The 11,425-nt window shown below is 44.5% G+C and overlaps 1 non-coding gene across 1 annotated transcript; it reads right to left on the minus strand.

The window, feature by feature from the left end:
• Positions 1-10,125: 10,125 nt before the first annotated feature.
• Positions 10,126-10,232, minus strand: LOC120278271. Its single transcript, XR_005541610.1, has one exon. It is a non-coding gene; the product is annotated as a small nucleolar RNA R71 (small nucleolar RNA).
• Positions 10,233-11,425: the final 1,193 nt, after the last annotated feature.

The following is an 11,425-nucleotide window of genomic DNA, read 5'->3' on the forward strand; positions in this document are numbered from 1 at the left end:
ACGGAGGGTCATCCCTTAAACCATTCACTCTATTATGGCTGCAAAGAACTCAAGGAATAGAGGTAGAATCTATCTCGTCGGAGGGGAAAGGGGACGCTCCTGTACCTCTCGACTCACCCTCTCAACCCTCTCCAACCTAGCTTTGTCTAACACTCATCGTGTGTCACTCACTCACTCACAAGAACTTATCGACGCTGCTTGTTAAATGATTTCTCCCTTAGAGTGGCACTATGGTTGAGAGTTCACAGGGGCAGGTGTACGCCCCTGGTTGCTCTCGGGAAAAACTCTCACTGACTTTGAACGCTCTCTCACGGGCGTGCGGAAAATACCCATGCCCATGCACCCCATCCACAAGGGCAGCCGCACGCCCCTATGGCTTCTCTGGACATCCGAGAAAAATCGCTAAGTGTTCCACACGCCCGTGGACATTCACATGCCCAACTCACAAGGGCACCCACACGCCCCTGTGTCTTCTCAGGATGAAGAGGGCTCCTCTGCAGAGTTTCACACGGGCGTGCAGAAATTACCCACGCCCGTGCAGAAATTACCCACGCCCGTGCACCTGTCACAAGGTCGCCCACAGGGGCGAGTTCACACCCCTGTGTGCTCTCGGGATAATCGGCCAAACTCTGCAAGAAATCACACGCCCGTGTGGAAATTACCCACGGGCGTGCGATATTCGCATGGTCGTTCACAGGGGCAGCCGCATGCCCCTGTGCCTTCTCTGGATGAGCTCGCAATACAAATCCACGGCCGTGCGGAAATTTCACATGCCCGTGTGTCTTCACTGGATGCCTTAGAAAAATCTGCAGGCTCTGTAGAAAGTTTGTGAACATGTTTACACACTCAGAGCCTGCCCTAGTATGCAAGTTTTACCTGCGAAAAACAAAGAATGAAGCTCAAATGACATAACTTCGCCAATTCCACATGAAAACACACGATGAATATTCAAAGCCCACAAGAAAATCTCAGCACAAGCATCTAAAAATCAAGACACCAACACTTAACAAATTATTCATGCAAACAAACTAAACTAGAAGATAAGAAAATAGTAAACACTTGGGTTGCCTCCCAAGAAGAGCTTGTTTAACATTACTAAGCTTGACGTACCTTGTCTTACCTCACGGGGGTTCATAGATGAAGGTTGCCCTCTTACCCATGACTTGAAAGCATGATGTGCAAAGTGTCTTGAGGATAAAGGCTGAATTATTGGGCTTCGGACCACCTAACAATGGTTCATTCAACTTCTTCTGTTCACGTACATCTCCAATAGCCTTGGAGTATTTCCGGTGGCATCTCCTAGCCCTCTTTATTTTCCGGAGCACCTTCTTCAAGAACCCCGGGGTAGATGGTACTTCTTCCGTCGATCCAAGCATCATTACTTCTTCATAATCCTCTTCTTGGTCGAACAAACCCTCGTATGGGTCCAGATTGAACATTTTCTGCATGTATTCATCAACAATCTCATTAGTAGTGTCTAGAAAGTATAAAGTATCATCAAAATCAAGAGAATGCCGCATGGCTTTAGCAAGGCAGTATGTGAGCTTACCATCTCCAACCCTCAAAGTTAGCTCTCCGCCGTCCATGTCAATCAATGCCTTGGAAGTCGGCAAGAACGGTCTCCTAAGTATCAAAGGTACATCCGCATCCTCATCGACGTTTAGCACTACAAAGGCAACCAGAAAAATGTACTTATCCACATTGACAAGGACGTCTTCAATGATGCCTCTCGGATGTCGTACTGTTCCGTCCGCTAGTTACAAAGTCATCCGAGTAGGACTAGGCTCACCCAAGCCTAGCTTTTGAAAGAAGGTGTATGGCATAACGTTCATAGTGGCCCCTGAGTCCACCAATGCCATTTCCTCACCTAGATTGCCAATATTACACGGAATGATCAATCTTCCCGAGTCTTTCATCTTGTTCGGCACGTTCTTTTGCAATACTACCGAGCATGAAGCATCTAAAATCACTGAAGCACTTTCCTCCAACTTCCTCTTGTTAGTCAACAAGTCTTTCAAGAACTTTGCATACTTAGGCATTTGGGCCAATGCCTCAACAAAAGGAATATTGATGTGTAGTTGCTTGAACAAACTCAGGAACTTCTTATACTGTTCATCCCCTTGGTCATTTTCAATTGAGAGGGATAAGGGATTCTTGGCTTAAAAGGTGGGGGTGCCACTTCTTTCTCTTTCCTTGTTCCCTCTTCTACCTCTATAACCTCGGGTGTGTGTTCTTTTGGCTTCTCACTCAGAAGCCTACCTTCAACCTCACGACCACTTCTCAAAGTGATCACCTTCACCTGCTCTCTAGGGTTGGTCTTTGTATTGCTCGGCAAGCTTCCATGTGGCCTTTCAGAGAGAGACTTCGTAATTTGCCCCACCTGATATTCAAGGTTATGCAAAGAGGCGGTGTGGTTGTGAAGTGTAGCCTGGACTGATTCAAACCTTGTGTCTGCAGATTGCACAAATCTAGTCAAGTGCTTCTCTAAGTCATTCATTCGGGTTTCCAAACCTGAGGCTATTTTCCACCTGAGGGGCTTGTTGTTGTTGTTGAAAACCCGGTGGCCCCATGGCCTTTTGTGGACCTGATAAGTGCTTGTGCGATATGAATGCGAAGAGTTCATTCCTTATGTTGAGCATTACTTTTCTCAGGTTTTTACACTAATATGTGTGTTTTTATGTTACTGATTGCTTCCCCGCAAGTGTATGGTATCGCCAAGTAATACCTCGCGTGAAGACACGAGGATCGTATTCCACGGCGCTAAGGATCTCCTATTACTCCTTCTCGAGCTATTATCTAGCCTAAGATCTCAAATGATGGATTTTTACTCTACTAAAGCAATTAAAACTAAAATGAGATTATGACCAAATTAGAGAGAACAAGCAATGGGCAAGCAAGAAATACAAAATAATGCAAAGGCCTATGGATATGGATCCCCTTGAGGGGTTATCATGCAACATGGATGATGATTTAAAGATGCAATGGTAAAATGGACCATGAGATTCCAAGTTTAGAACAACCCCAATTTCTCGGTGATTGAACCCTAGTCCCATACGAACATAGATAGGAATTTCTCCCAAATCTACATCCCTACGATTGCATTAAGTATGAGAAAATCTCGCTTAGGAATGAACCTACTCTTCTTCGGATTAAACCTACATGGAGGGCTACCAAACACCCAATTTCTCGGCATGATGATACAAGTATCCCCTTCTAATCCATTCATGATCTAATACATGCGAGCAAGTCACATCTACATGCATCACTCATAAAAGAGCTACGGATTTCTCCTTAATGTAGCACTTAGCATGAAAACAATGGATTAGATCTCAAAAATTACCCAAGCAAAAGAATTAACAAGTAATCATCCAAAATACATGATAAACCCCCCAAGGGTCACCAACACCCGGTGGCCTTGGGGGTCAAGTGTGTCATCATCCTACAACAAGTAACATAATCAAGTAAAACACACAAGAAAAGCATGAGTGACACTCCCTAGATGAAATGGTGTAGGAGGAGGTAGAATGTATGCCGAATGATGCTTCCCTCGCCAAAGGAATGCCGAATGACGCTTCCTTTGGCCGCGGGTCTCCTTCCTTCAAAGCGTGGTAGACTCCCCTTTGAATGATGTTGCTTCTTGCCTTGAGAGTCTTGGACCTTGGGCTTAGATTATCTTCTAGCTTCCTTGCCCTTCTTCTCCTCCCCAAGGTCGCTCAAAAACCTCTCAAGTGTCTCACCAAAATCGGCCAAGAAAAGGTCTAGAAAAAGCCTAGCTGAAAAAAGTCAACAATATCTGCCCTAAAGTTGGTATTTATACCGCCCCGAGGCATACGGGTCGTATGGGGGTCGTATGAGGGTTGTATGGCAAAAACCCTAGATTCGCGATCCATACGGGGTGCATACGGCCCCCATACTGGGTAGTATGGAAATCTGGGCAGACACTCCAAAATAATCCGCTGCTACAGTGCATACGGCCCCCATACTGGGTAGTATGAAATTCCTGTTTTCTTCTCTTTTTGCCCAAATGATATCTTCTTGTTCTCCATGGCTTCCTTATGCCCTACAAAGCAAATAGAAGACGATTAAGCATAAAACGGGCATCAAACCTCACAAAATACATGCAAAGTGAATACGATAATTATATGAAAACACCTACATTTAGACACTTATCAGTTACTCTCATGCAAGTAGGGTTGTGAGGCCAAGTATGAAGGAAAGAAGCCAATGTGGATCGTAATGCACCGATTTTGGAGGACATCTTGCTAAGGTTCAAACGCGAAGACATAGGTCGGGTGTGAGATGGTAGAGTGTGTGCCAACTTCCTCGTATTCTAGTTGGCGCATCCATTTGGAGGGGCACAAGGACAGTCACACTCGAGCATTCTGACTTATGCACATAAAACAAGAGCTCCACCAACTTGTCTATCATTGAAGAAGCAAGTGATCCACAATGTGAACGTGTGCCCGTTTACATTACCCGGATGAAAGTATGGATTCGGGAAGCTATTCAGGACAGACACTGCAGCGGAGCACTGTAGCAACACGGTAGAAAGTACTATAGCAGCATTGTTCACAGCCGGCAGAGAAAATAGTAGTTCAAAGGATCCACGCCCATGTAGTCGCCCGATTCAAGCCCTATTTAAAGCTGAATCAACCCCGATTTTAGTATTCTTTTCTCCATCTTTTCCCCAACTTGAGAGAGGGCTTCGGCTAGGGTTTCGAGCGGTATTGGCCAAGGTTTTGGAGTGGTTCTACGGCTCCGACATCGTTATTCCTTAGGAAGAAGGTTGGTAGGGGACCTTCCATCGAGGCGTATCCTATACCGGATGAGGGAATCCTTGGACGACGAGTAGAGGACTTTCCACAAGACCATCGACATGACTATCGAGGGGGTTTCTTTATTGATTCATTTCTTTTACATTCTATTTCTTTGATTGTACTTAGCTCCATGGAGAGCTAAACCCCTAGTGGGTACTCGTGTTTTGTGAACCCTAGGATGTATTTGTTTCTTTGAACCTCTTTATTATTCTTTCAATAAATTGATGTTCATTGTGAGTTCCAACCTTGAATGCTTGATTGTATGAACATTTCCCCTAGAGTGACACTAGAGTTGAGAGTTCTTGTTGGTAACCTTATTAGTGAGTGACAAACCACGAGCGTTAGACGAAGCTAGGTTGGAGAGGGTTGAGAGGGTGAGTCGAGAGGTACAGGAGCGTCCCCTTTCCCCTCCAGCGTGATAGATTCTACCTCCGTTCCTTGAATTCTTTGCGGTCATAATAGAGTGAATGGTCTAAGGGATGAACTTCCACTGGGGCTTAGTTACCCGTGCAACGGAGTGAAGCGTTGAGGTGATCTTAGTATCTAGGGCTCAATTGTGGTTAGGGACCTTCCACCTGGACCAAAGGGTTAGGTCTATAATAAGGAAGAGATTTATCACTTGGAATCCGTAGAGCTCATTGCAACTCTATGCGAGTGCAAGGTGTTGATGTTGTTCGATTTCTCCTCCGGGATATGTATTGAGTTAGGCATAGTTGACCTTAGATTTGGGACTATGTAATAAAGGATTTCCGCGACTCACCATTGCATTTATTAGGAAGCATAATAGAGGGTTCTTACACTTGAAACAATTATCCTAGGCGGAGCATTATCCGGGTACCCCATCTTTATCGATTGCCTTACCTTCTTTACTATTGCTCTCTTACTTGTTGGTTTTACTGTTGAGAATTGAATCATTGTCACACTCATTATCATTGATCTTTTACATAGCTAAGAATCGAATTAAATATTTTTATTCCCTACTGATAAGTGCTTGAGTAGACATATTTTTATATATGTTTTACATGCATTGAGCATCATTTTTAATGTGGTTTATGTCTCATATTGTGTATTTGGTGTTCTTTTATGCATATAGGTTGTGAATGCCTTGAAAAGTAAAAAGGAAGCAAAGATAGGCTATAAAGACACAATGTTGGGAGTTCTTGTTCAATTCAAGGATCAAGACACGAGAGCAGTTCATAAACGTGGAGATGTGTGCCAACTTCCAAGAAGATTCAAGTCAATTCACCATTTGGAAGGGCACAAAGACAGCCACATCTTCATATTCCTTCTCTTTGTTAAGATTGCAAGATCTCTCAAAGTTACGTCGATGAAGAAAAGTTTTATAGCCTATGACATGGACGTGTGCCCGGACATGTGGCCTTAAGAGAAGAGTGTTCGGATCGCGTTTTGTGAAAAGTACTGTAGCAATTTCACTGTTGCAGTGTTGTAGCAGAATTACTGTTCACGCGGCCGCGTGGAAATTCCGCGCGCCCGCGTGGAAATTCTTGCAGCCCACGCGGGCGCGTGGAAAATCCATACGGGCGCGTGAGGGCACGTGACAGACGCGATCTAAGGCCTATAAATAGCCGTTTTGCCCTATTCTTTCTCATCTTTTGTGCGGCTCTTGAGGTGTGAGACGGCTACGGTTTGGAGAGGAGGTCTTTGCGGCTTTGGAGGCGCTTCGTCACCAACTTTGATCGATTCCTCCTCCATCATAGCATCAAGGAAGCCACCGGTGAACCTAGCTTCGGAGTGGGTCCTTCAAGGCGTCGAAGCTCTCCATCAAGGCCATCGGTTCATATATAAGGGGTTTATTTCTATGGTTTTTAATGTACTTTCATTCATTGATGGTGTGTTTTGTATGTTGCTCCATGGAGGGCTAAAAACCCTAGAGGGTATTTGGGCTTGTGAACCCTAGGATTCTCATCTTTTGTGGATTTGCTTTGTGTTTCTATTTAATCCGAGTTTAATTAAGTTTTAATCTTGTATTCTCATTGCTTGCTTGTTTAATTAATCCTTGTGGTTGATTGGATTTGCATGATTTGTTGCCTTGGTGGGAGAGAGATCTCCATTAGGGTTAGAACCTCAAGATTGAAGAGGGTTGAGAGGGTAAATCATGAGATAGTGAAGTATCCCCTTTCCCTCCGATTGGTGTATTCTATCTCCATTCCCTAAGCTCTATGCAACCATATTTGGTGTGAGGCGTGAGATTGCTCGATTTCTCCGCCCGGGACCTTGTAGGGGGTTAGGATCCTTCACCGGGAATTAGGGTTGGATCAATCTTTAGGAATTGGATACACAATTTGGAATCCCTAGAGTGCTTTTGCGGTCATATGTGGTGTGAGGTGTTGAGATTGAGCGATTTCTCCACCGGGACCTCGTAGGGGACTAGTATCGGTGATCTAGAGATAGACCCGATTATGTTTGGATTTCCACGACTTAACTTACTCATCATAGAAACACTTTTGCTTATCCGGTACCTAATACCGAATCCTAGGGGAGCAATGCCCGAATGCCTCACTTTTTACTTGATTGAGATTCTTCTTCCATTTTACCCTTGCATATTCGTCTCCGGTGTTCATCTCTTCGCACATTAGATCACCACACTATCCCATTATCATTAGGCTAGATAGCAGAGAAGAAGTTAGTACTAGTAGCCCTGTTCCCTGTGGATTCGACTACCCGACTCACCGGGTAATTATTACTTCGACACCCGTACACTTGCGGTTTACGCACGCATATTCGGGCGTGTCACCTACTCCCTGTGGATTCAATACCCGCTCACCCGGGATTATTACTTCGATAAACCCGTGCACTTGCGGGATATTGATAAGTGCTTGTGCGATATGAATGCAAAGTGTTCATTCCTTATGTTGAGCATTACTTTTCTCAGGTTTACATTAATATGTGTGTTTTTATGTCACTTTTATGCAGGTATGGTTGTGAGGCTGGGTATGAAGGAAATAGGCCAATGTGGATCATAATGCACCTATTTTGGAGGAAATCTTGCTAAGGTTCAAACGTGAAGACATAGGACAGGTGTGAGATGCTAGAGTGTGTGCCAACCTCCTCGCATTCGAGTGATCACATCCATTTGGAGAGGCACAAAGGCAGTCACACTCGAGCATTCTGTCTTATTCATATAAGAACAAGAGCTCCACCAACATATATATCATTGAAGAAGCAAGTGATTCATGACGTGAACGTGTGCCCGTTTGCGTTACCCCGATGAAAGTATGGAATTAGGATGTTATTCAGGTCGAAGACTGTAGCAGAGCAATGTAGCAATACTGTAGCAAGTAATGTAGCAGCACTGTTCACAGCCGGCCGAGAAATCAGAGAAACAGAGAATCCACATGGGCGTGTGGAAATTATCCACGCCCTTGTGGAAATTCCGCACGGGCGCGTGTAGCGTCCACGCCGGTGGAGTTCCCCGATTCCATCCCTATTTAAAGCCGATTCAGTCCCAATTTTGGTATTCTTTTCTCCATCTTTTCCCCAACTTGAGAGAGGGCTTCGGCTAGGGTTTTGAGGGGTATTGGCCAAGGTTTTGGAGAGGTTCTATGGCTCCGACATCGTCATTCCTGAGGAAGAACGTTGGTAGGGAAACTTCCGTCGAGGCGTATCCTATACCGGATGAGGGAATTCTTGGACGACGAGTAGAAGACTCTCCGCAAGAACATCGACACGACCATCGAGGGGGTTTCTTTATGGATTTATTGCTTTTATATTCAATGTCTTTGATTGTACTTAGCTCCATGGAGAGCTAAACCCCTAGTGGGTACTCGGATGATTGTGAACCCTAGGATGTATTCGTTTCATTGAACTTCTTTATTATACTTTCAATAAATTGATGTTTATTGTGAGTTCCAACCTTGAATGCTTGATTGTATGAACATTTCCCCTAGAGTGACACTAGGGTTGAGAGTTCTTGTTACCTTGTGAGTGAGTGACACACCACGAGCGTTAGACATAGCTAGGTTGGAGAGGGTAGAGAGGGTGAGTCGAGAGGTACAGGAGCGTCCCCTTTCCCCTCCGACGTGATAGATTCTACTTCCGTTCCTTGAGTTCTTTGCGGCCATAATAGAGTGAATGGTCTAAGTGATGTACCTCCGCTGGGGCCTAGTTGCGCGTGCAATGGAGTGAAGCATTGAGGGGATCTTAGTATCTAGGGCTTAATTGTGGCTAGGGACCTTCCGCCTGGACCAAAGGGTTAGGTCTATAATTAGGAAGCGATTTATCACTTGGAATCCCTAGAGCTCATTGCAACTTTATTCGAGTGGGAGGTTGAGAGGTTATTTAATCTCTCCTCCGGGACATGAATAGAGTTAGGCATAGTTGACCTTAGATTTGGGACTATGTATGTAAGGATTTCCACGACTCACCATTGCATTGATTAGGAAGCATAATAGAGAGTTATTGCACTTGAAGCAATTATCCTAGGTGAAGCATCAACCGAGTACCCCATCTTTATCGATTGCCTTACCTTCTCCTTACTTTTGCTCTTTTACTTGTTGCTTTTAATTGTTGAGAATTGAATCATTGTTACACTTATCATTGTTGATATTCCACATAGCTAAGAATCGAATTAAGTGTCTATAGTCCCTACTCTCTGTGGATTCGATACCCGCTCACCCAGGATTATTACTTGGACAAACCCGCCCACTTGCGGGATATACGCAAGGGGACCTTGTCAAGTTTTTGGCGCCATTGCCGGGGAGCTAGGTGTTTAGAGATACTTTGCACTTTGTTTTCTTAGCTATTTCACCACACATTCTAATTCATATCTTCTTATTATATGATCGTTATGATTTTCTTTTTCTTTATTTTTTGGTGCAGCTCCAGGTTATGACCCGAGGGAATCCATCAATATTGATTGAAGGAGACCCTGAGCTTGAACATACACTTAGAAGAAAAAGGAAAGAACCTGTGCAAGAACAGTATAATCCAGCTGATTTGGAAGTAGAAGGATCTGAAAACATGGCAGAACAAAATGAGCAACAACGAACACTACCCGATTATGCCAGACCTTAAGTGTTAGGGACACAATCGAGCTAAAGCCGGCATTCATCCATATGCTACAACAGTCCGCACAATGCAACGATTTGGCCGATGAGGATCCAAACAGTCACATAGAGAGCTTCCTTGAGGTGTGCGACATGTTGAAGAGAAATTGAGAACCTTCCCATTTTCCTTAAAGGGGAAAGCAAAGTAGTGGCTACACTCATTACCTAGAGCATCAATCACTACATGGGAGGAGATGGTAGAAGCTTTTCCAGCCCGTTATTTCCCTCCAGGAAAATCAGCAAAGCTTAGGAATGAGATCTCATCCTTTGTGCAGTTGGAATTGGAGTCTCTATTTGAGACATGGGAAAGGTTCAAGAAACTCCTGCGAAAGTGTCCGCAACACGGATTCCCGGAGTGGATGATTGTTCAAACCTTCTACAATGGTTTGAACCCGAGTACAAGGCAACTCTTAGATGCGGCGGCAGGAGGTACCTTAGGTAGCAAGACCCCCGATGAGGCTCATCAATTGATTAAGGAAATGGAGTTAAATAGCTACCAGTCGAACGCTAGGGAGAAGAAAAAGGTGGCCGGTCTCCATGAAATTGATGCGGTAACTTCATTGGCGGCCCAAATGGAGAGTTTGAGTAAGAAGCTAGATCTTATAGCTTCGAATAGAGTTGCGGGCGTGACCTATTGCACCGGTTGTGGTGAAGGACATGCTCCCTTCGATTGCCCAATCGTCATTGGTGATGTTTCTTCAATTGAGAAGGTTGACTTTGTAGGTAATGGAATGAGACCTCAAGGGAATCCATACAGCAACACCTACAATTCAGGTTGGAAGAATCATCCCAACTTTTCATGGAGTAATCAAGGACCACAGAAGACCATGGGGTCACCGGGTTTCCAACAACAACAACAAGCCCCTCAAGTGGAAAACAGAATTTCAGGCTTGGAAACCTGAATGACAGATTTGGAAAAAAAGCACTTGCCTAGATTTGTTCAATCGGCAAATACAAGGTTTGAATCAGTCGAGGCTACACTTCGCGATCACACTTCCTCCTTGCACAACCTTGAAAATCAGGTGGGGCAAATTGCGAAGTCTCTCTCCGAAAGGCCACATGGAAGTTTACCAAGCAACATGGAAACCAACCCTAGAAAACATGTGAAGGCGATCACTTTGAGAAGTGGTCGTGAGGTTGAAGGGGACTTCTGAGTGAGAAGCCGAAAGAACATACACCCGAGGTTGTAGAGGTTGAGGAGGGAGCAAACAAAGAAAAAGAGGTGACAACCCCACCTTTTAAGGCAAGAATCCCTTATCCCTCTAGTTTGAAGAATGACCAAGGGGATGAACAGTATAAGAAGTTCCTGAGTTTATTCAAGCAACTCCACATCAACATTCCTTTTGTTGAGGCATTGGCTCAAATGCCTAAGTATGCGAAGTTCCTAAAAGACCTATTGACCAACAAGAGGAAATTGGAGGAGAGTGCTTCAGTGGTGCTTGATGCTTCATGCTCGGCAGTGTTGCAAAAGAACATGCCAAACAAAAAGAAAGACCCAGGAAGCTTCACCATTCTGTGTAACATCGGCAACTTAAGTGAGGA

The sequence above is a fragment of the Dioscorea cayenensis genome, chromosome 15 (assembly GCF_009730915.1).
Source record: "Dioscorea cayenensis subsp. rotundata cultivar TDr96_F1 chromosome 15, TDr96_F1_v2_PseudoChromosome.rev07_lg8_w22 25.fasta, whole genome shotgun sequence".
NCBI classification, from domain to species: Eukaryota; Viridiplantae; Streptophyta; class Magnoliopsida; order Dioscoreales; family Dioscoreaceae; genus Dioscorea; species Dioscorea cayenensis.